General features: G+C 44.0%; 1 protein-coding gene across 2 annotated transcripts in view; it reads left to right on the top strand.

Moving 5' to 3' along the window:
* DIAPH2 (diaphanous related formin 2) overlaps positions 1–26,225 on the top strand; it is a 3,364,504-nt gene that overhangs the window by 1,469,543 nt on the left and 1,868,736 nt on the right. The window lies entirely within an intron of this gene.

Genomic DNA, 26,225 nt, shown 5'->3' with positions numbered 1-26,225 from the left:
TAAGCCTAAGTAGTGCTAGGAAGAAGCTATATATGGCATGAAAGGACTCAAATGAATGATAATGATAAATCCAGCAACATGCCACTGTTGAATTTATCATAACTATACAGAACAGAACTTATACAACTTGATTTTCTGTAAGTCATATTCCAGCCTGCTAGTGGTCTCTCCTAATTGGTGAGCCATAATAGGATTAGCCAGGCTGCTTTGATGAGGTGATAAGTGGTCTGCACTGAACAGAGGTTATCTGATGGGAGAGATAGACAGATGCTGAGACCAGACCAAGAAGGGGGTTGGTTAAATCAGGCTGAGGCCTTAAAGGGAATCAGTCAGGAAGGAATGCAACCAGGCCTGCCCTCTCACCCCATACCCCACATAATGATGTTGAACATAGGAAAGGAATTTTCAGATGTCCAGAGGGGGAGTTAATGGAAATTAGCTACACCAGTGGGTTGGTTTAGCCAGGTCTTTCTCCTCTGAAGGAAAATTGTCCATATTGAATGCTGATGTTCAGTGCTTTATGAGAAAAGAAGATGACACACTTTGGAGGAAGTTGCTATGTCTCTGAATGGCATCAAGCAGCTCATTGGACAAGCTTGTCCACTGACTGTTTCCCAAGATAAATGAAAAAAAGTGGCTGATCTGCACTGGAATTCAGATCTATTGCCTGAAACCACAAGAAGAAGGACTGTCCTGCAGGAATCTTGGTTTGTAACCCACAGGACTGTAGACTGAAGTTCTGCTCCTGTTGCACACTGGAACAACAGTCCAAAGGACTTAGCCCTGCTTCAAAAAGGACTCAAGAGAGGACTTCCTGAAAGCAACAGTTTAAAAGAGCTTCCCTGCACCAACTTCCATAAAAGCCTCCAGCCTGGAGTGCATCTAGTGGACTTGCAAGTATTTTGCCAGGTGCATTGTGGAAATTGAAGTCCCAAACTTCCAAGGACCATCTCAGGGCTCCCAGACCCTTGGATTTGTGTTTTGGACACTTTGAGACCCAAAGGAGAACTTGTGGAAGGACCGCCAGAAGTTTGGAGCAGCGTTTCGAAAAACCTCCATAAGTGGATGGACTCGCTGTCATGAGTCAAGCCGACTACCTTCAGCCGCGACCTGGTCAGGATTCCAGGCTCATCTTGGTGAAGGCTCCAGAGCTCCAAGACTTTCAGGATTTGACTGGGGCCCCACAAAAACACAATCCAACAACGTTGCATCAAAATCGGCTTGCAGAGGAGGACTGCATGGTGAAAGAGAAAAGCTCCTGAAAAGTTTATAAGAGCGAAGGTAAAACTTTGACTGAGGTCTCCTGCTCAGTATATCCAAGCAGGGTTCCATCACGGTTGGACTCAATCTTTGACTTTGTCCTAGTCAGGCGCTACCGGATGTCCCCAGGTGCTATTGATTTCTAAGCACTAGAAAAACACATTTTTTAAATTTAATTTTTAAAAATGCACCACTCCGGTTCCCTACATTGGATTTTTGTCATTTTTATGTCATGTTAAAGATACAAATATTTACTATTTTTTATAAATAGGTGTGGGTTTTTTTGTGGGTTGTGTCTTACTTATTTACTGTACAGGTGGATTTCAATGCTTTTCATACCTGTCTCCTAAGTCAAGCCTGACTGTTCATTGCCAAGCTACCAGAAGTTAAGCCAGGGGCTACTTTGTGAGACCTTGACCAGACCAAACTCTGTGCTATGATAGGTGCGTACATGCCTCTACTGATAACCAGCTTCCAACAAACATTTAAAATATTTTGACCCTCTAGTGCAAGACAATACCAAGTTCATAAACCTACTTGTACAAAGATGCATGAAAATACCATTGAAGTACATGCTAGAACATTAAGTTAACTGATTAAAACACCCCTGCTCTGCAGGCTCACTCTAGGCACTGTTCTGCTTTTCTCTCGTACATAGTCTCAATCTAGGGATCCCTGCACTCCGTATACTAATATGTCACTCACTCCACATCATGCAGCACTTGCCCAGCAAAATTTAACAAAGCTCACACTGAGCATCTGGCTAGTACCACTTCATTTCCAAATACTTTGAAGCTTATTTCCTCTTACATACACTCCTAGGGCCGGATATATGAAAGGGATTTTATCAATTTTGTGTCTATTAGTACATACGAGCCTTAAAAACTGATTTGAAAACGCACACACCACAGCTGCTACATAGCAGCATGCTATGCAGGTGACGTAGTAAGTTCTGGTTTCAAAGCCAATAGCAAGACGCATACTGAGGCTTGTGCAGGTTAAATTTTTCCCAATATGGGAAAAATTTAACCTGTGCAACCCATTAATAATAGCGCTGTTGCCCTGAAAACAGTGAGTGACTGAATGCCAACTTTATGGCATTGGGCCTGTATTCCGCTGTTCTAAGTTATGCAGCAAGTACTGCATTACTATGCATGTCCACACTCAGCATGGACATTTCTAAAGGGAGGCCATAACAGTATGATGTCTGGTGATAACTGCGGTTGCTTGGTAACTGGCTAAGACTTGTTTACCTTTTCAAAACCCCGTGCCACTTTTTCATCTACTTGACATCATGCAGTGGATAGAGATCAGCTCCATAATCTATTTCTTTGATCCAGTGGGATATGGGATTTGAAGGTACGGCTTGCAGTATTCTGTTGGTACACATGCACAATATCAAAGCACTTGCGTGTAATTTTCTGAGAAAGTTCCAAACTTCCGTCTGACGCAAGCCATAAATGAACAGGAATATGTTTCTCAGAAAGTGGACAAAAAGGGTGGGAATTAGATGAAACAAGAACAAACAACATACTAAACACAGTTTCCATAAGCACCAACGCGTGAGCCTTTCCCGTCATTAGCAACTACCACTTGCAGGCTGTATTTTTTTTTCAGAAATGCTTGGGGAATTGTCCTTGCGCAGGGAACAGTTGATAAAATCTGGATTATAAACTGCTGCTCCAGCTTAAAGTGAGCCATCCTTAATTATATTTCTGCATATCAGTGCCGTTTAATCACATGCATTTCGAGCACAGCTCCTAATCATTAACCGAACTGAGCAAGCACATCTGTTTTTCTCGAACAAATAAGGCGGAAGGAATTGTTTATTAACACATTTTAGGTACACATACAATACAGAATTTAATGATGTAAAATGATGGAGTTACATTAAAGGGCAATATTATATCTCCTTTTGGGAATCCTGAAATTTCCACATAACTAAGCAGGAAGTGAGTCTCAGTTTCCAATGCAAAAGTACAAGAACACGTTGGTTAATGACATAAACTAATCAGAAGCAAGATGTTTCAGAGCTATGCATATGAACTGATCAAAAATTAATGTTTCACCATAAATTTAAATGTAGCTAAACACCACTGTGTTTACGTGAATAGGTGTTCACGTTTAATTTAACTCTGAAAAATGGGAGACTATTTATGAAATGAATGTTTGACTGCATCCTAAAGATATGTAATCAGTTATTGGACAGCCCAGGTTGGCAGGATATCACTAAGAAATGTATTGAACTTGCCAATGCTAAAAAAAAAAGTAGTCACCGTGATGACGTCGGGAGTAATACATAGACGCCGCCTCAGCACAGTGACGTCAGTTCTTTTCTTTCCATGCTCCGGGCTGATCCGGAGAGAGCTACCCTGGTCTCTTTTTGACTGAGCTCCATAGTTTTTGATGAGTTTTTTTGTGAGTTTTTGGTGCGTCAAGATGTCCCCGAAGACCGGTATCAAGCCGAGCGAAGACTGTCACCGCATGATGTCGTGATGGATCCGCATCAGGTCTGTTTGTGGTGCTGAAGTCGTGTTCTGAGTGCCAGGCCATGCACCCGAAGGCCTTGAGGGAGGGGTCCTTCAAGCTCATGGTAGCCCGGCTCTCAACTCTGCGTAGGACCCGGTCTTGCTCGAGGGGAAGGGCTCCAGACCACTCACGGAGCTACCACCATTCTTCATCCTCCAAGTCTTCGAGCACAGGTAAGAAGAAGAAGAAGTCAAAGCGGTCCCGTCACCCTTCGACTTCACCCCGTCGCTTGGCTGATGCCACGCGAGAGGAGCGTTGATGCTCGAGGCTTCTGTCTTCGGATCCTCCTTCTTGGTCCGCTCCATGCTTCCCCGAATTTCCGGAAGCCAGAGCGACCCCTGCCTGATTAAAGGATTTTATGAGGCCATGCACCTCATTTTTGGGCAGGCCGACCCCGATACGGCACCTTTGGGCCAAAGGGGGGCCTTCGGGTTCTGCGCCGGTGACTTTGGCTCCAGCCACTGAGGTCCCCTCCGGATCTGCACGCGGATCTGCACCGACACCAGTCGTACCACTGAGACCTTCCCCAGCGCTGGTTCGATTGTCGACGCTCCCGACGTCAGTGGTGCCCACCATCATAGTTGACCCATTCCTCATTCCTGACAACTCGGAGTCGGAACCAAGTCTCCTGATGCCGCCTCTGTCTTTGATGGGGCCTACTAACCCCAGGTTGGATTTGGACCCTTTTCCTTATGGATATGAATTCGGGGAAAGATTGGAAGGGTCCCTGGACCCTTATGAATACCAGGATGACCCTACTTTGGACTGGGCACAGGAGTTGGGTGAGGACAGTGGTCTGGACACTTCTCCAGATGCTGTCATGCTGTCTCCTCCTACCGTGGCTATGACGTTTCTATGGTGGTCAGTAGGGCGGCTGAGGTCCTTGACCTTGAGCTCCCTACTGTACAGGTCTGGTTAAATCTCCTGACAGAGGTGCTTCAGCCAGGGGCTTCCACATCTGAGCCCCTTCTGCCATTCAATGAAGCCCTCACCGATATCCTCTTGGGTACTTGATCCAAACCCAACACAAGGGCTCCTGTGAACAGGGATATCACATGCCACCAACGGCCCGCCCCGAACGACCCTAAATTCCTGTCCCAACACCCCATGCCTGAGAGTCTTATCATCCAGGCTTCCTCTTCCTCAGGCGCATTCCCTTCCGCACTCCCGGATAGGGAATCAAAAAGGCTGGAACAATATGGGAAGATTTTTTTTCCTCCAGTCTCGTGCTGTGGTCCGTGAACACTGCATGCCTTTTGGGACACTATACCCACTCTCTGTGGGATAAGGTCGCACAAGTTCTGATGCAGATACCAGAGTAAGCCTGTGCTGTCGTCTCCCAAGCTATCACCGATGGGATAGATGCAGTGAAGTTCCCGATCCGATGTGGGCCAGACATGACCAATTCTCTGGGCAGATCGGTTGCTACTACGCCGGCTTTGAGATGCCACACCTGGTTGCATACTTCTGGTTTTTCGTGAGATGTCCAACAGTCTCTTATAGACATGCCCTTTGGTGGCTCCCGTCTCTTTGGAGACGAGGCAGACGCAGCCTTAGAGAGGTTCAAGGACTACTGAGCTACGGCTCGGTCCCTTGGCCTTTCCACTACCCCTCACCCCCAACAGTCTGCCTTTCGCCCCTTTCGTGGCCACGGAAGGTGCTCCGTGTTGCGTCCCCAACCCAGCCACCCATGCTGTTAAGCTGCTGCATGGCTGGGGATGCAGAATCCCACGAGGGCATGGGACAGGGAACTAGAGGTCTGCCCAGTCCATCCCTGCCCCTGCTGCAGCCTCCAAATCCTCCTAGTCCGTCCCCTCACTCCGATCCAGTTGGTGGCAGGATTCTCCATCACTTGCCCCACTGGGAATCCATCACTACGGACTGGTGGGTTTTGCAGATAGTTCAAAAGGGCTATTCCCTCCCCCTTCAAATCTGCCCCACCAGCCATGCCTCCATCAGTCAGCCATCTTCCGGAGGATTATCTGGCACTTCTCTGCCAAGAAGTCGTGGCTCTCTTGGCCAAGGGAGCCACAGAGAAGGTTCCTGTGCCAGAAGTAGTTCTTGGTTGTTATTCCCGCTACTTTCTGGTGCCGCAAAAGGACAAGGGCTTGCTTCCTATCCTAGACCTTGGGGACCTCAATTACTTCCTCAAGAAGGAGAAATTCATAATGCTTACCCTGGCTCAGGTCCTGTCTGCCTTAGACCCAGGAGACTGGATGGTAGTGCTGGACTTGCAGAAAGCTTATTTCCACATTCCCATCCTGCTTGCCCACAGACGTTACCTGAGATTCGTGGTAGGTCATGAGCACTATCAGTTTTCCATGCTCCCATTCGGTCTTACCAGCGCCCCTCGGGTGTTCACAAAGTGATGGCAGTGGATGTAGCTCATCTGCGCAGGTTAGGGTTTTCAGTCTTCCCCTACCTCGACAACTGGCTGTTGAAGGCAGACTCGCCCCAGAAAGTCGTCTCCCACCTTCAGACTACGGCGAGCCTGCTGCACACGCTGGGTATCACTATCAACTTGCGAAAGTCACACCTGACTCCCTCTCAGGTGCTCCCTTTCTTCGGACCTGTTCTGGACATAGTGCAGTTTTGGGCTGAAAAGCGAGTTCAAGATATTTGAGCTATGATTCTGATCATTCAGCTTGGGTTTCGGTGAGACTGACTCTGAGGCTGCTGGGCCTCAGAGCCTCGTGCGTCCTGCTAGTAACACATGCCAGATGGTATATGCGGGCCCCGCAGTGGGACTTGAAGTTCCAGTGGGTGCAGCATCAGGGACATCTCTCTGACTTGGTACAGATCTCGGAGGGGACTGCAAAAGCCCTGCTGTGGTGGCTTTCGAATCCTTATTGGGTCCACGGCAGATCCCTCTCCCTTCCCCAGCCAGATCTATCCATAGCAACAGATGCGTCACTTCTGGGTTGGGGCGGCCACATGGGAGAGGCGGAGATTAGAGTCCTTTGGTCTCCAGCGGAGTCAGGGCTTCATATCAATCTTTTGGAGCTCTGGGTGATCAGGCTTGTGTTGAAAGCATTTCTTCCCTCTCTCAAAGGGAAAGTAGTACAAGTGTTCATGGACAACACTACCGCCATGTGGTACTGCAACAAACAGGGTGGGGTAGGGTCCTGGACTCTTTGTCAGAAGGCACTACCCCTCTGGACATGGCTGAACATCAGGGCATTACCCAGGTGGTTCAACATCTGGTGGGCTCTCTGAACGGCAGAGCGGATGAACTCAGCAGTCGATGCACAGCCGATCCCCAATGGTGTCTCCATCCGGAGGTGCACAAGGTCTCTTTCAGCAGTGGGGAGAGCCTGGGTTAGATCTGTTCGCCTCCGCAGAGAACGCGCAATGTCAGCTGTTTTGCGCATCGGAGTTTCCAAGACGGCACTCTCTCAGAGACGCTTTTCGTTTCAAGTGGAATTCAGGCTTCCTTCACACCTTCCCGCCTATACCACTTCTGCCCAGAGTTCTCAAGAAGATCAGGAATGACCGGGCCCAAGTTATCTTGGTGGCTTCAGGCTGGGCAACGAGAGTATGGTATCCAGAGCTACTGAGCATGACCACCGATCCTCCACTCAGACTGCCTCTTTGGGCGGATCTTCTGTCGCAGCAACAGGGGACGCTTCTCCACCTGAATCTGTCCAATCTCCGCCTTCATGCATGGAAATTGAGTGGGGGCAGTTGACGACTTTTGATCTTCCACCCTAAGTCTGCAATGTTATCTTGGCAGCCAGGCGTCCCTCCACCAAAATGGTATACACCTTTTGTTGGCATAAATTTGTTGCATGGTGTACCAACAAATCTGTTGATCCCCTCTCTACTCCTCTATCTGAGGTTCTTTTGTTCATTCTTTCTTTAGCCCAGCAGGGCTATGCTTTGGGCACCCTCAAAGGGTATTTATCGGCTATTTCAGCCTTTCTAAGGCTACCTGATCAGTCCTTACTCTTTAACTCTCCTACTCTCAATTGATTCCTTAAAGGCCTCACCCATTTATTTCCTCCCACTCCATTTATCATGCCTCAATAGGACCTCAGTCTTGTCCTTACTTACTTAATGTGTACTCCCTTTGAGACGATGCACAATTGCCCTTTACGGCTCCTCACTTTCAAAACGGTCTTTCTTGTTGCCATCACCTCTGCTCGCAGAGTGAGTGAGCTTCAAGCTCTTTCTTCAAAGCCTCCATTCTTGTCTGTGCACCCTGATAAAGTGGTGTTGCACACTAAGGCTTCCTTCCTTCTAAAGGTTGTTATGCCCTTTCATGTAGGCCAATCCATCACCTTGCCTACTTTTTACGCACCCCCACATCCTTCTCATGAAGAGGAGAGACTCCACCATCTGGACCCAAAAAGAGCATTTGCGTTCTATCTCAATCATACTAAAGCTTTCCAGGTGGATGACCAACCCTTTGTTGGGTATGTGGGTGCGAAGAAAGGAAAGGTGGTGCAAAAACGTACCATCTCTCTAGGAGTACTTCTTTGCATCATGATGTGCTACGCTTTTGCCAAGAAGCAACCCCCTAAGGGCTTGCTCGCTCATTCCACCAGAGCAACTGCTGCTTCCTCTGCGTTAGCACGCAGAGTTCCTGTCCTGGATATCTGCCAGGCAGCTACGTGGGCATCCCTGCAGACTTTTGCTAAACATTACTGCCTGGACAGTCAGGTCCATCAGGACGGCTACTTTGGTCATTCGGTCTTAGAGGACTTTCTAGTATGATCTTGGTTCGCAGCCCACCTCCGAAGATGGCATTGCTTGGGTATCTATTCTAAGGTAAGGAATCTGCAACCAGAAGTCTCTATCAGATATACAAGTTACTTACCTTTGGTAACAAAATATCTGGTAGAGACATAATCTAGTTGCAGATTCCTTACAGACCCACCCATCTTTCCTGCTTGCAAACTGATTTCTTGGGACATGGATTCCCCCTTCAGGTCCCTAGCTCTGGCGCACCAATCTTACTGTTCTTAGAGGCTCTGCGCTTTGGCATGGAAAGTCATTAAAAGAAACTGACGTCACTGCGCTGAGGTGCATCTATGTACTACTCCCGACATCATCATAATGACTACGACGCCAACGACGCCCGTGGAGTCGACTGACCCCACCTACTGACACGCAAGGGTATTGCTCAAAGAAAAAATCTCTGGATCCAGTCTGATGCCTGGGGGGAAATTCTAAGGTAAGGAATCTGCAACTAGAATATGTCTATACCAGATACTTCGTTACTAAAGGTAAGTAACTTGTACTTTATAACGTAGTGTAAATATTTGCATTCACTTTAATACTGGGTTTCTCAAAAGATTTCTATCAACAGAGGAACGATTTGCCCATTTCCTGTATCAGAATCTTGAAACCTGGAGGTGGTCAAATATATCACATTCATGCTCTTGCTCATGTTTTAATCAGATGATCCTGTTCTAATGTTTCACCTGAAATGAAAGTCTTAACCTTTCTATTGGTAAAATTAGATTTTCACGTCACCCCTTTGACCAGAAAAGCACAGAGGACAATTTCTCTGGAATGAACATTACAAGATCTGGATCTAAGAATGACCCATGGAATCACACACTTAATGGATTGAAGACAAAATAAACAAAATAATGCACTTCAGAAAATCCTTTAAGAAGGCATTGTGATGGCAGGAACTCAACTTGTGTTCTCCAGACCAACCTGCACTCTTGACTGGGTTTTACAGACATTCCTCATGGCACAACAGGTTCTTGTTCTTGTCTTTTCTTCTATGCATCTCTCCCTGCTGACCCTTTGCATGCCAGTTGGCAACAGCAGTGGCATTGGCTTTAAGTTCTGGGCAATATAGCAGGTTGCAAGCAGTTATTCTTTGGAACAGGGCACTCTTTCAACATCTGCTCCTTCATTTGTTTCAGTTTTTATTTATATGTTCACCAGGTTATGAACCATAGAGCATATCCATTGACCATTAGCCATTTTGGATATCAGTAATTCGGATGGTTTAATGAATCACATTGTCCTTCATGTAGAGTTTTTCTTGATGCTGCTGGTCCCAAAATCATTGAACCATTTCCTAGAGAAATCAACTGAGGGTGTATTAATCTGCTATGTTCAAACATAAGCCTCATACCGTTGGAGTAATCCTTAACTCTATAACATTATATTTGAAAGAGACTTCTAGTTGCAGATTCCTTACCTTAGAATTTCCCCTAGGCGTCAGACTTGATACGGAGATTTTTCTTTGAGCAGTACCCTTGTGGGCCGTCAGGTGTCGTCGGTCGACTCCGCATTCATCGTAGATGTTGTGGTCACCCTGATGATGTCACGGTCGTACTTAAGTGCCACCCTGGCACCTTTTCTTTCTGCGCCATGTGCATGTCCGGAAAAGAGCAACCCTGGTAAATTTTTAACCGAATTCTACCTTTTTGTTGGCTTTTTGGACTTCTTGGTGCATTGATGGATGTCTCGTAAGACCGGCTTCAAGCCTTGCGATGCCTGTCACTGCATGATGTCGGTGACGTACCCTCACCTGGTTTGTTTGTGGTGTCTGGAGTGCGATGACGACACGAAGTCGTGCTCCGAGTTCCGGGCCATGAACCCAGAGGCTTTGAGGGAGCGGTCCCTAAAGCTTTTGGCAGCCCGGGAGTCAACTCCATGTCACTCCTGACCTCGCTCGAGAGGAAGGTCTCGAGACCGCTTGCAGAGTCATCACCAGTCCTCCTTGTCCCATTCAAAATCATCTGGACATTCAGGTCATAGGATGAATAAGTCAAAGAAGGCTAAACGTTCTTCAAATTCACCCCGTCACTTGGCCGATGCGACATGGTAAGAGCATTGACGCTCGAGGCCTCTGTCCACGGAGCCTACTTCTGGGTCCGTGTTTTGCTTTCATTAACGACTGAGCTGACAAAAATCTCCAGAATGCACTTCTCAGTTCAAAGAAGACATTTATTATTATTTCACCACGATGTTCCTGAAAAGGAGATTAGTAGGTCGAAAGCACACGTTCAAAAATAGTCATAGCAATGAAATGAAAATATACCAAAATGATTCTCAACTGCAATGTACACAGCAAGTATATGTAGTTATGATTATGCATACGGTAAAGTAAAAATTCCTCACCGTAGGGCCTGCCAAGCTCTTCATCTTTTTCATGCCAGCAAGAGGATGACCCCGTTCAACTGAGAGAAAGAGATCTCCACCCTCACAGGACAGATATGCCAGGCATTTGATGTCATATCCTGACAGAGGTCTTGGAAATTCCACTGTTACCGAGCAGGGCCACCTTTTTATAACTTAAAGAACCGGAGAGGGCTTTCTAGAAAAACCCATCCCATAAAATAGAAATATTCAAACATGCTGGCTAATGTAGGTCAGAGTTGAGAAAAAAAAAGGTTGGAACTGGACAGTCTCCCAAATTGTCTCTCTCAAGGCCAAACCGTTGCCTGCACTAAAAAACTGGTACATTCTTATTGTGCTGACTGACTAACTGTTTGGTGATAATATGTCCTAGCTCCTTGGTGAGAAAGAATACAAAAACAAGCACAGTTTACAATGTGGAATATTCCTAACACATTTAACATGGCAGTGTCTGAGGCTACTATAAAGTCAATAGGCAGCTAAACTGAATACAAAATGTAATCTGCTATTGGTGAACACTGAACAACTAATCCAGGTGCAAAGTTGTGCAACACAAAGTCAGTGATCAAAAACACATATTTCACTACAGTCCGCTCCATGTCTTCCCGAGTTTCTAGGAGCGGGAGCCACCCCTGTCCAGCTTGAGGAGTTTTATGAGGCCATGCGCCTCATTTTTGGGCAGACCGACCACCCTGTGTTGCCTTTGGAGCCTGGGGGCTCATTTGGGGTCCTTCGTGATCTGCACCAGCAGCTCCGGCTTCCAAAGGCCTCTGCGGAACTGTTCTCAGATATGTGCTGATGCTAGTCGTAACATTGTGACCTTCCCCGGCGCTGGCTAAAACATCAATGCTCCTGACGTCAATTGGGCCTGTAATTGACTTTGACCCAATCCTGATCCCTGACGTCCCAGAGGCGGAACGGCATCAATCAATGCCACATGTCTTGAGATTTCATCAGTTTTAACATATTTGTTGGGTGATTAAAAGTGCATTTAATTTTCTGAGAGGGCCAGTTTATGTAGTAATTTTGGGCATTTGCACCTGAAGGCTTTGTAGTCAGTATAGAGTACCTTGAACATTTTCCTTGCGTCCATCGGGTAGCCTGTATATGGTTTTTGGGTCTCATCCAATGCGGTCACAGGTGCAGAAAAATATGAAAACAAAAAAGAAAACTTGTAATATTAGTTGCACATAATTGTATTAGAAGATGATATAACTTGGTATGTTGAACATATAGAGCAAGCATGACCGGATATGCTGGTAAAAGTCAAGACATTTTAGTGATCACCTTACCCCGCAGGTTACTTCTCTATAAAGCATTCATATGTTTCTTTAGAGAGAGAGTCAAAGATTATCTGATACTATGTCACATCCCTGACTATGGCAGGCCAATGCAAAGGTACACTGCAAATCAATTAAAAGGTGGGAAAACGTCAAAGACCTAGAGCAAGAACTATAGAAAAGAGGGAGAACAATTAACAGGCAAATAGGGACATTGTTCCAGAGACAGCTGGAATGCATTCGGGTGGATACAGGGCTACGGTGCAAAATGACACCAAGCCCTAACACTGAGCGTTTTATAGTAGGTTATACAAAAGAGGTAACAAAGCCAGCAAATTGCTGGTGTGGCCGAGTATGAGGAAAGAGGGACTGCGACGGGTGGCGGTGATGTTGACTTGATGAGGTGGCGAGGCGAAGGATGACAAGGCTGTTGCCCAAACCTTAGCAGCTTTCCATGAAAACTTGGTGGAGGAACAGGTTGCCCAAATGCAAACAGGAAAGGCACTGGGCCCTAACGGCCTACCAAGAAAATTGTTTCATACATTCCCATGTATACTGGATACCCAAACACTCAACATGATTGTGGAAGTGATAGAGACCAGCACATTTTCTGACAACCCGTGCAAGGTGACAGTCCTGACAATGAAAAGGGAGCTAATTGTAAAAATCGCTGTTTCTTATATTGCCCAACCTCCCTGCTTAATGTGGAGGTGAATATATTATCCAACATCCTGGTAAATAGACTCACCACTGTCATGCCAATCCGGGTTTATTCAGATCAGACGGATTGTTACATTCCAAACTGATGAAAAATAAAGTAAAGCACTGTCATCGCAGATGTTTTTCTGGAAAAGACCTGTAGTCCACTGTCTGCAAGATTACATCGTGTCATTCCTAAGGTTTGAACTCTCTTGTTAGAACCACAAGTGAAACGCTTAGTGGCGAGAGAATTTCATTAAAAGAATGACTCCAAAGATTCAGGGCGGTGGTTGCACGGACAGCCCACATAGCTACTCTCCGTAGGTGCAAGAAGCAACATAGGAAGGCAACCCCTAGTTAACCTGGTGTATTTAAAATAAACCCAGCTCACACATAAATCTACTCAGCTTGGGTGGCATGGCGCAAAATAGATTCCAGTGTGATTTTATTGGAAATAACACAGCCACCTACTGATTGAACGTGTGAAATCGCCAAACATGTCGGCCAGCTATACTTGAGCGAAGAAAAAAGCATATTGGGATATAGATATAGGGCAGGCGCACAATACTAATCTGGAATACATTCATAGACCTGGTAGTGTGTTATTTACAAGGGGATGAGCATCCATGGAGAGCCATTCTTTCAGTTCATATCACGAACACTGGGCCTTATAATGTGTTGAATTTGAAGGGCGAATGTGGTACTCTCAACATGTCCTTCTTAGTTCAGCATTGCAGTATCGTGTAACGCAAGGTACAGGCTGTCGCGTGGTCTCAGACTTTGCATATGTCTCCCAGCATTTGTTCACAGTCTTGACCATGACACAGGAGTGCTGAAGTACACACTTGCGCACACACCCTGCGCGCGCCTGCTTGATAAGTATAGAAAGCACGCGCTGATTTAATTTCTTTGCATCAGAGTTCTATACCAAATACTGTTAGTCATCCAGGCAGTTTCAAGTTTCTTGAAAATAAAAACGAAGCTGAAAGTACAGAGCTGAAATTCTATACACAGCCTAGTTTCTGAAGTTCTCGTCATTAAGCCCACGCACACAATCACCCTTCTTAATGTAAGAGTGCTGTAGAGCACCATTACTTACATGAATGTATTCATATTTCATGCTAATTAGTCCCTGCCCACATAATCTCCCTCCCCAGTGTGTCCAGTACACGTGTCTCGGCCCTGGATTGCTCATTAAAGCTGCTGTAGTTCAGTGGAGCGCCGTATCACTGTGACGGGACTAGACGGCTCAGAACCCAAGGACCTCTCTGCCCCCTCCCCGCTCCCCCCCCCCCCCCCCCCATGTATTTCAAAGCTTCACTAGCACACCGCGAGTGCACTTGCAGAAATAATACACACAGCATTCAATATGTAAGTGCATCGACAAGGTTTATGGCAGATTGTGACTGTTGCCCCTGGTGCCTCAATTGTGCATTCAGGTAATCTGCTCTCCGGCTGTCAAGGTTGGAGAGTAACAATCCTTATTCTTTTTAATGGAGACCTCTGAGACCAGCATCATCTACTGCGAGCATCCTCCTTTGCCGAGGATTTCACACTTTACAAGCCTAGCTAGTCCATCATTTTAATATGCCCCAATTTGCCATAAGAGAACTGAGCATTAAACAGGAAACACTTTGGAGTTCTAGCTTTTGTTTCCATGTAATATTGTACTTCTGCTTTTTTTTTTTTAATCGAATATTACGATAAGGTGCTGCGTTAGGACCTTGGTTGTGGTTCACTTAAGAATCTTTGCACGGTAGGGGCTAGCACGTTTCACATTTTCTCTCAGACTTGGCATTCCCAAAGCACAGAGGGTGTGCTAGCCTGACAATCATAAATTGATTTTCAATTTCTTCAGAATCCTGGGCAAACAACATGCGTTTTAAAATGCGTCCCGCTTTCCCTTCACCTCTGATAAAGTTTAGTAAACTAGAGCACCCGTTTTTGCCAAGATATGGTCATCCAGAAAAATAGCTCACATTTGATTTCATTTATAATCCCACAAAGTAAAATATATTTTTCTCTTTGGGTCATATATTTTCCAAAAGGCAGTCCATCTATTCGGAGATCATCTGTCTGGAAGCAATGCATCCACCCCGTTATTTAGTTTGAGAATACTGTTTTAAATTGATTGATGGAGTTACTAAATATATTTGTTTCTTAAGGCGCTTTCATTACATTTGGGCTACAGCATTCCTAAACTCGGCAGACCTATGTTTGTAGGAATGAATGGCCAGATAATTTAAACCATGCTGGATGAACGCTGCTTTTTGAGTTTCCTACTCTATTATCCATAGCATTATTGGTGGTGTGGGAGATGGTGGCTTGCAATATCTGGGCCTACAGGAGTACACCTCACCGTGGCATTGCCCTTTGGGGAATGCCCCACTTCTGAGGCATGCACTTCGACAGGGAGGAAATTACTTCCGTTTCTATGAGAAGAGCACGTGGGAGGGAAGGCTAGATTGGGCGACTCCTGCTACTTCAACAGCCCTGTCTGTGTCCCTTACCAATGTGCTTATCTGTGACATTGCTGCAAAGTACTGTGGAAGTGTGAATGTGAAGACAGGCCTACCTCTATCGTGTTAGGGTATCTGCAGGTAGACTGTGCCAGTATAGAATCAGACCATTTGGACATCAACTCTTCTTCTGTATAGTATTTGACTTGTATTGTGGACCATCACTTTAAAAAGGTGTGTTAGTGTTTCAAAAACGATTAGTACAGCTAACTAGGCTAGGTGATGCATATTACCTATCTGCCAGAACAGTACCCTTTTCTTCTTTGACGAGCGTTTGTTATATAAATTCGGTTCTGTGCCTGGCATCATCTTAAGTCAAGAGGAAATGCCCTTCTGCCAACCCATCACGTTTTACCACCCCGAAGCAAACGGCATTTTTCACACATTGTGCTTGATTTCAGATTGAAAGAAACTCAATCTGTTTAGGACTGACAATCTGAAGCTAATGTAAGTGGCACTTCTCCTGTGCTTTTTGAGAACCATAATAGCCCCAGAATGTCTGCACTTAATTAGGTGATAAGCGTATCCCAAGTCCATTTTAGTTGATTACAGTCACGTTTGCAAATAACATAAATAAAACGGTTAACGTGCAAGGATTCCACTTTTTTCTTTGTTTTCAGATTGCACAGCCTGTTCTTGCACACGCGCCAATGGCGTCCTACCTTCCTTAATGGCATTGGTGCTAGCTAGTCCGTGCGAAACATGCTGTGAGTGGGCGTGTTTTTGAACCAATCGCACTGCAGAAAAGTACCAGTGTGTATACCATGCAGCAGCTACACAGTAAATTGGAGGGACTCAAAGACTCAGCGTGCAATTTCTGTGCTCCAGTGGGTCAGATCCTCTATATTTCATGATACTTGATGAATGGACGGATGGACTAATGGTGTCTTCTTTTGAACCCAATGTGCCTCTCAATGTTTTAATTTTCCAAATAGCATGTAGACCAGTGATTCACAACCTTTTGACTCTGTGGACCCCCACTTTATCATTACTGAAACCAGGGGACCCCCACTGAATCATAATTGCAATCTGGGGACCCCCCCACTTAGTCATTACTGAAAGCTGGGGAACTAATCTGTTAATATTATTTAATTTTCTAAGCAGTCGCAGACCCCTTGAGAAGGCTTCGCGGACCCCCACGGGTCCCCGGACCAAAGGGTGGGAACCACTTTAATAGGGTGGGGATGTGGGATGTTCTACCAAAAGGAGGCAACCTGATTTTTCTTACCATTTCAAAGGATTTAATAACAGTGATTGTGAATGAGCTCCATCAACTTCCCCATCTCCAGCACATTTACTGCCACTTTTCATAAGATTGTTTGGGAACAGAAAAGTTATATGTAGCATTATCAATGCCACCCTTGTGGATGACACCTCTCTCACCAATCTTGCGTCATGTGACAGCAGCACTCAGAGCATCACTGGGTCATCTTATCTATTTCTTCCTCTGTTGTGCTTGTGTTGGTGGCCCCGATGCACTCTGCCGCTGACACATAGGATGTTAGTGCTGCAAAAGCTTCTGAGAGCGTTCTCTTTCTCATTGGTAGGTAATTGTCATTTTGTACTGGCTGATCCCTTTCCACCCAGCAGTTTTATAGATCATTGGCTTTGTTAGCTTGAGTGACTTCTCATAGTTTAAGACCCTGTGGTTGGCTTCACCTCATCCAAGCTGTCTTCGGATCCGGTGGTAACCAAGGACAACTGGAGAAGCTAAAGTACAGAACTGTGGTGCTAATGGAGGAGGGACCTCTGGGTGTCCTGCGAGCTGCAGATTGTAACTGAGATGGTGGGGTCCACCTCACACCCCTCTTTACAATCCAAAAAAACAGGAAGAAAGAAATAGAAAGAAATATGTCAGAAATTGGACTAACACAGAAACAGTGGCTAAAGGAACAAGCATTTTCAGTGCAACGGGTCTCGCATTTGTTTGAGTTAGAGCTATTAGCATTGTAAAGCTAAAAAAATGCAGCGCGATCGCGCTATGTAAAATGCAGCGCGATCGCGCTGCGTGGAAAATAAACAGATAAAGTAGTCCGGACTCCAGGCTGAAAACATCAAGCCTCGTATGTTTTTGGTACTTTACCGGTGCTGTGTATATGGGCTAAACACCGAAAAAGGCATGACGTATGCATGCTTTTCACAAATGAAAGCAAGCGGGTTTTAAAAGGCAAGCCCATGAACCAATGTAAGTGACTGACATGGCATGAGCATGGTTTCAAGCCCAAAGAGAGATTACAGAATGGACGGAGCACTTTGTGCTCGCCCATAAAAATGAGGAAGAGGAGAAAGAAAGATGTGTAGAAAGGTGAAGGAGCAAAGTGTAAGGGATTTTCAGGGCAGTGGAGACCAGCTCAAGTGCTCATGAAGCAGTCCTGCAGTCTTGCTGTATGCTGACCTTCAGACTGCTTTTTGTTTGCTCTTTTGCTGTAAAAGTTGTAGCTAGTTTTGGCCCCCTAATCCCTTCAAAGGTACCTACATCTTGTATGAGGAACGGTGCCACAGCAAAATGGTTCTGCGTCTCGTGTTACAGGGAATTATTCCATTGCACGAAGTGCGGGAAAACTGATGTGTGAAAACACCTGTTAACGCGTCCGTCTATGTTAATTCATACACATCAGGACCCGTTTTAGGCCAATGAATCTTTGGGCCCAGTGGTGAGACACCGTAGGATGAGATAACTGATCAAAATATCAATCAATATGTCAATAACATTGTCAACATTTAACACCAAAATATATCTTACTTTAGACATTAATAAACATTTGGCGCAACCATGACCTTTCAGTCATGAATAACCACACCTTAATGAAGTTTTATGAGTTTTATTCCCTATTGATTACAATCTAGTAGCAAATGCATCAATCTCAAAGCCAGGAAGCATATAAGCACAGTCACACGATGACAACCATAATAAGCTTTCAATAATGCAAAGATCAGTAGCATAGACAATCAGATAGATATAAGCAGATTGTAACACATCGAACTTTCTAAGATACTAGTTCAGCATAGCACCACGTCAGTTTGTCAGTCAGAATGAATACCTCGTCTAACCTCTAATTAGCATTTGCATGTTGGGCGTCATGCAAAACAATTTTGAACACCAATTTGGAAAACATCTAACTAAGGTCTCTAATCAAAAACATACAGCAGTTGGTACCTAGAAAGAAAAGGCAAAATAAATTTCATTAGCAACATTATAATTACCCTCCTCTGAATAGGTCAGCATTCAGGATCAGTCTTCGTCTTCAGGACATCAGTTAGATCGCCGTCAGTCTATCTAAGTTAAAGGCAAGACACTCTCCTCATAAGGAGAAAAGTGTAAGGGGCAGTCTATGGGCAAGGATGGTTTGTCTAAGTCTCAAGTCACAAAATAGTGTGACAGAGTTTCGGGATGCAATCGATATCATTCCCTACCTAATGTCGTTTGTCTCCTGTGTCATGGGTTTTTATCCCTTTTTCGTGATTCATTCCCCCAAAATTCTATTGGTCAGTCAATACACCCCACCATTGTTAACCTATCAAATTATACATTAAGTAATGCATTTTGTCATTTTCGATAAATTCTTAGTTTCTACTGTAATTGGTCCTCATAATTGACGTATTTTCGCAGGTGGCTCATCCGGGATTACTTCATTGTCTTTGCACGTATCAGGTCAAAAGTTCTCTTCTTCTCGCTTCATCGTCCTTGGAAGTGTCCATTAATGTTTCAAAGTATATAACTGTTATGCTAGAGGCTACTAACATGCGGATGGGAAAATCGGGTAATGTTGCAAACTAATGAAGAAAAGAACAATCGCTGGGTCATGGTCTTTTGCAAGTCAGTACACTGAAGAGACAGAAAAATTCGCTTTAATATGAGAGCCACACAGCTTTGCTTGACTCACGCTAACTTAAGATATACGAGTTCTAATGAATGTAGTTTTTATGCGTTTTAATGTGCACAGCTTTGGCAATCTATGAACGATTATTTCTTACAGTTGACATTAGTTTACACACTTAAAATCCTTTACGTTAATGAATATGTGTCAATGAATATTTTATTTAATGCAGCATTGTTAATCATAAGCATTTCACGTCTATAATATGTAATATCAAATACGCTCTCCTCTGATGACGCTCGTCATCACAAAATCTTTGATCTTAGTTTTTCACCTTGCGCATAATACGCATTTCAACATCTTGCCCTTTATGTGAGCTTTCCCATATTTCATTGAACATTTTCTCTCTTTCACTTTCTTCGTTTCTTTTGGTTCTTTTAGTCCAATTTCTTTTCACTTTATCATTAATTTTGCATATTCCCCAAAATCCTAATAAACAAATCAGAACAATTAATAATCCCATCATAATATATGCAAGTACCCCATTCCAAATGTTGGTAAACCAGCTTCCCACTCAGGCAATTCCTTTCCCAAATTTCTCCCAAACACCAGGTTCTTTTAGATCCTTCAAATCTGTACTATCTCTAGTAAGGTTAGTAAGCATGTTTCTAATTTTCTTACTGTTATCATGTATATATGAGCAGCAATGACGTTCATTAAGCATTTTGCACACACCTACACTCTTTGCTAAAAGAATGTCTAAAGCAAGCCGGTTTTGAAGAGTCATAGCTCTTTCTGCAGCAAGTTCAGTATCCATCAGAAGTATAGCTCCTGTAAAATTTGTCAGCATGTTATCCACAATAGTAGACAACTTTTGAATTTTCATAGAATTTAGGATAACCCCTACTGAAGGGATTATAGCTCGAAATATGTCACCAATGACAGTCGCCACTGATTCTCGTTTTTGTCTGGTATGTTGTAATTCAGACGTTTTAGGTATTTGTTTTAAGTCATCAATCTGGTAAATCTTTGGGAATACTATTCCCAAATAACATGTCCCATACCATCCCTTAGGGAGACGGTAATATGCATTTAACCCACAGATGTAATAGATTCCAGGAATCGCTGGGTCTTGTCCATTTAACATAAAGGTCCATTTGCTCTGAAACAGAAACACATGCCTACATTCACTCGTTCCCACAAACAAATTATCTTGGTCAGATTTCGGTCTATATATGCAGAGTCTACCTACGTGTAATGCATCTATAGCTAACTTGCCTTGTGTTTTAATTGCAGTATAAGCGTAATCATTTGCATAAGTGCTTTTTCTAAACCTTTTACTAACCTTTCTTTTAATGCTTTGCGTCTATCATCTGTGTGATCTAAAAAGCTTTTCTCTACAGGAGACAGTAAGCATGTTAAATTATTGCGATGTGCATAAGCAGTTCCAAATGTTAGTGTTGGCTCAAAGAATCCTCTAACTATTTTGATATCATGCTCTTTAGCTAGCTTATTTAAGAATTCAATAACAGGCACAAAAGAAAACACAACATCTAAATTTGAATAAAAGTATTGCACATGCTCTTGATCATAAAATCTTGTTAATAGCAAGCTACAGCTGATTCCATACGTAAGAGGGAGGCTGTGATATGTAACTCCCTCCTGCACAGATGAAGGAATTTTAGTACATACATAACAGTCTTTCGCATCCATAGTTTCCACATACTCATTTAGTAAGCGATAGAAAACATTAGTAGAAAGTTCCCCTTTTGCATTAGTTCTCTCATGCAGATGTCTTGCGTCTTGTTCGAATTTCTCCCATGGTGATAGTTTATTCGTTGTAGTAGTAGTCTCAGGTTTTGAAGTTGCATTAATAGTTTCACTCTCTCTCCATGGCATTCCCACAATCACTCCCACAATCATTATTGCGCATACAACACCTATCATAAGTCCTAACCAACCACACACTTTACTTCCTTTGCTACTATAAGCCATGTTTGTATAGCATCAGAATAGCAGATCAACAATCAACTCTGAGAAGCAAACTCTTTCTGCGTTTTTTTACAGCGTCTTCACTCACTCCAGGACCCTTTTCGTCAATTCAGGTTAGCAGCTTGTCGTAATCAGGTTTCTATAAGTCAAATCCAGGTTTAATGTCACTTTCCAGTATTTTTTTTTTTTTTTCTTCTTAAGACTCTTTATTATTATTATTATTATTTTTTTTTCTTCAGCTTTCACAATTTCAATCTTTATCTCAGTTTTCCTGTTGTATATTCTTCAGGTACCGTAATATTGGCCTGGTATCTCTCGATCAAAACAGAATGCTAAGAATTCTTGTTGCCATTCAGAGGTTGTAGCATATGCCCATTCAGGACCTGTATATCTTCTGTTTGCTATTCTTTTTCTTTTTAATTTTCGTTCTCCTTGTTGTTCTCCTTCACTCAGATCGTCTGTTTGTGAGGTATTGCTTTCCTCTATTATTGTCTCGTTTGCTATTTCTCTTATTCTAAGGTGTGATTTGTCTGGCCAATTGTCACCTCTGTTCGTCTTGCTTTGGCGTTTCCCTTCAATACCTTAGACAGCACCCTCCTCTTGTGATATGGTGTTTTCTCCTGATAGGCTTGGAACTTGTTCAGGAGATTCTGATTCGTTCTCATTTAAATTTACCACTTCTCCGTCTCTATCGCCTTCCTGTTCGATACTGTATTCAGGCTCTGAATTGTATTCGTCTGCTTCTGGGAGAACCTCTCCTTGTCTTTGTTCTCCTGCTGCCTCCACTGAGATTGGCACTCCGTCACCTCTCTCGAACTCACAGATAGTTTGAGGGACACGGCTGTTCTCAGCGGGCTCTCCTGTAGTCTCAGATCTTTCTTGACTGATCTCTGACTCTGAGACTTCTCCTCTTGAAGTTGCTGTACCGGAATTTTCAAGTTCCTCTTCAACAGGACACATTACCCTTTTTCTATGGCTAGCATGTATCCAGTTGGGAACCCCGGCACACTTCACAGCGGTAGTGGTCGTCAATATCACTTGATATGGCCCTTTCCAACACGGCTCAAGACACGATTTTCTCACGTGCTTCTTGACAACCACCCAATCTCCAGCTTGCAGAGAGTGTCCTGGTTCGCCGATTGGTGGTAACGTGTTAGCTTCCACCTGGTGAGAAAAAGAGCGAATCACGTCAGCCAAACTTTTGCAGTAATCCAACACCATATCATCTGTAATATTCAGTAGTGCATTTGCAGGTACCGCCGGTAACCTCATGGCTCTACCCATGAGGATTTCATAGGGGGACAATCCCGTTTTCTTATCTGGCGTGTTTCTCATAGACATCAGCACCAGAGGTAATGCATCTGGCCATTTCATGTTTGTTGCTGCACACATTTTTTCTATTCTTGATTTCAAAGTACCATTCATCTGCTCGACTAGTCCTGAGGCTTCAGGGCGATAGCTACAATGCAGCTTTTGTTCAATGTTGAGTGCGGCACACAGAGGTTTAATCACCTCATTGTCGAAGTGTCTTCCCCTATCGGATTCTATAGAAACCGGAAACCCGAACCTTGGTATTAATTCTCTGAGTAGTAGTTTGGCAACTGTAAGACTGTCATTCCTACGTGTAGGATATGCCTCAATCCAATGGCTAAAAACACACACAATCACTAACACGTACTTCAAACCTCCGCAAACAGGCATTTCAATGAAATCCATTTGTATTTTATTAAATGGACCACCAGCTCTCCCAATGTGGCTCAAAGTTACCACGATTCCTTTTCCAGCGTTCATCTGTTGACAGATGACGCACCTGTGACAAGTAATTTCTGCGGCATGTCTGAATTTTGTATTGAACCAATCAATCTTAAAGGATCTGATCATGGCATCTCTTCCTAAATGTGCCTGCCCATGATATAATCGGGCAAATTGTGACAGAAGACTATTTGGTAAAACCAGTTTTCCCTCTTCTGAAACCCAAATATTATCTGCTCTTTGTACACACTGCATTTTCTGCCAGGAACGTTTTTCTTCTTTACCAACGTGGCTTTGTAATGTCTTTAATTCGTCTAAGGTATCAACCACTCGTAATGCTAGGCTTAAGGTTGTGTCATTCTCAGGTTGTGGTAACAGTTCCCACTGCTCTTTAAATGATATATAGTTTAATGCACAAAATCTGGCAACTTGGTCTGCATAACCATTCCCCATTGACACAAAGGGCCTGATTCTAACTTTGGAGGACGGTGTTAAACCGTCCCAAAAGTGGCGGATATACCACCTACTGTATTACGAGTCCATTATATCCTATGGAACTCGTAATACGGTAGGAGGTATATCCGCCACTTTTGGGACGGTTTAACACCGTCCTCCAAAGTTAGAATCAGGCCCAAAGTCTTGTGATCTGGTGTGAGCACTGCACTTCACCACGGCAATTTCAAGAGGCAACTGAATCGCATGTAACAAATCTCTTATTTGTTCTCCATTTTTCACTGGTGAACCAGAGGATGTCATGAACCCTCTCTGTGACCAGAGTTGACCAAAATCATGTACAATTCCAAATCCGTATCTGCTGTCTGTATAGATTGTGACTTTCAAATTTACAGCAGCATGGCAGGCTTTTGTGAGAGCTATTAATTCTGCCACCTGTGCAGAAAACACTTTCTTGAGCCAGGAGGCTTCGACTATGCCAGAGATGGTACATACTGCATAACCAGCTCTCAATGTCCCTGCTGAATCTCTTAGACAGGACCCATCAACGAACATAATGCAATCGTTTTCCTTTAACTGGGTATCCTGTATATCTGGGCGAGGTTTGGTACAGAGCTCAGTCACCTCCAGACAATCATGCTCAAATTCTTCCTCATCTTTGATTTCTGTATTCTCATTGGGAAGTAGAGTTGCCAACTCTTTCAAATGTGTCATTACTTTTCCCTCCACATATGGGCCTCTCTGGTCTACCTCTAGGGATGCTGCAAGTCTGCACTCTTCACTGTCTGAGCTGTCATCTGACCAATCTTCATTCATATCATTTTCACCTCTTAATGGGAATTGTTGTACAGTGTTGTTTTGGTTTGTTACCTGACCTGTGACCTGCTGAGGAAGCGTCACCTGTTGCTGTCCCATCGGAGCTAAGGGTAACTGCATTTGCTGTCTAGGCACCACAGGGATCTGCTGTTGTATTGGTTGTACTGACACTGTTTGGAAACGCAGCATTTGCATTTGCTGCATAGGTTGCACCCCTGACATTTGCACCAAATTATTTTGATAATTCTGATTCTGGTGTCTCATTCTTGGACCTCGTGAATTTAGTAGTGTACCGGCATTAATACTCTGCTGAACCGTACCATCCTGCATAATATTCGGACAATCCCGTTTCCAATGCCCCACGCCCCCGCACGCATGACATGCTGACACCTTTTTCACTCCTTGACCATCATTTTGAATAATGACATTATTCATGTCCGAACCACGGTTCACAAACCCTCGACCTCTACCTCTCGGCTGTGCCTGAAACACACCATTCAATTGCGGTTGTTGCTGTATCATTTGCTGAACACCATTTCCCTGTATTCCAGCCTGTGCAGCCCTTATCTGCATCACCATCACTTTCTCCTTCAACTTTTTCTGCTTCAATTCAATTTCGTCACTACAGTATTTTGCATTCTGTAATACTTCATCAATTGGTTTAGCTTGCCAACAAATCAGATGATTTTTAATCATTTGGCTGACCTCTGGTCTCAGCCCTTCGACGAATCTGAACACAAGATGATTCATGTCCTTCGGTTCAATTGTTTCAGTACCACTGTAATGTTTGAATGCCTTCAACAACCTTTCATAATATGCATGTATTGACTCTTTAACCTCTTGAGAGGTCCGGTCAATTTTCTGCCAATCAGTCACCTTCGGAGACACCTTTTGTTTCAAAAACTCAATTACTTTATGATAATATTTCATCACCTCTTCAGAAGGTGCTCCAGTCACTTTATCCCTTGCTGTTTCCTTTGTGGGCCAATCTACCCCTCTCTTGCACTCGAGCCACAAGTCTGGCGGAACAATAATCTCAAACAAGGTATTTAAGTCTTCCCAGAGACATTTCGCAAGCTTCACGAATCTATCTGTCTGTTGATACCACTCAATCGTTTTTTTCTCTTAACCTGGGATAATCATTTGTAAAAGACAAAATGTCTCCTCTGGACCAAGGCACATGCACCAAGACACCACCAGCTGTTTCTCTCATAGGTAGGATTTTCACCGTGTTTAAATTAGGTGTGACTGTTGTTTCATTAGATCCTGGACTATCTCTTTTTCCCTTATCTCTTTTCTTTACCCATCGGCCTTCCCATTTCTCTAGTGCTCCCCAAATTTGTGCGCTTTGCAACAACTCTTTCAAATGTGTCTTCATGCCTGCAGATCTCATGTGTTCAAAATCTTTCGTGTCAAAATCTAATCTGTAACTCCGTTTCAAATGTTTCGTGTTTCCAATGTCGATATTGTATTTGTCTGCCAAATTCGTTAATTTCTGGTGTACTTTGCATACCTCTTTGGTAATCTTAGGGCATAAGTACCTTAATTCTGCCTCAGTGTAAGATTCCAACCTATTTACTCCCATTGTTCCATCCACCAATTCAGCAGCTTCTGCTCCTAATCGTACTAGATTCAGGTATTCATCTTGTTTTTCTTTTTCAGGTTCGATTGTAGTCACTGTAGTCTTTTGTGATGTGCAAGTTTTCTCTAACCATTCATTTAACTGTTGTACTGTAAAACTGTGCAGTGAAATGTTCCCTGCATGTATCATTGGAGTGTATGAGGTATTTGTACTCATAGTTTGGGGAGTTAGGACTCCCAATCCTGCTTGTCGCATTGCCTCAAGAGGTGCCCCTATTGGACTGAGGTCCATTAAGGGTCTTGATTGTTCGCAAACCTGTCTTCCCTGGGCCATTATTTGTGGAGTTCTAATAGGCCCTCCTCTTATCGTTTCATGAGTCATAACCCCCTGTTCGCATGTCCCTGTTTTCTCCTGTGCA

The sequence above is a fragment of the Pleurodeles waltl genome, chromosome 2_1 (assembly GCF_031143425.1).
Source record: "Pleurodeles waltl isolate 20211129_DDA chromosome 2_1, aPleWal1.hap1.20221129, whole genome shotgun sequence".
NCBI classification, from domain to species: Eukaryota; Metazoa; Chordata; class Amphibia; order Caudata; family Salamandridae; genus Pleurodeles; species Pleurodeles waltl.
The sequence above is the reverse complement of the archived record's forward strand: the minus strand, read 5'-3'. Positions and strand labels throughout refer to the sequence as shown.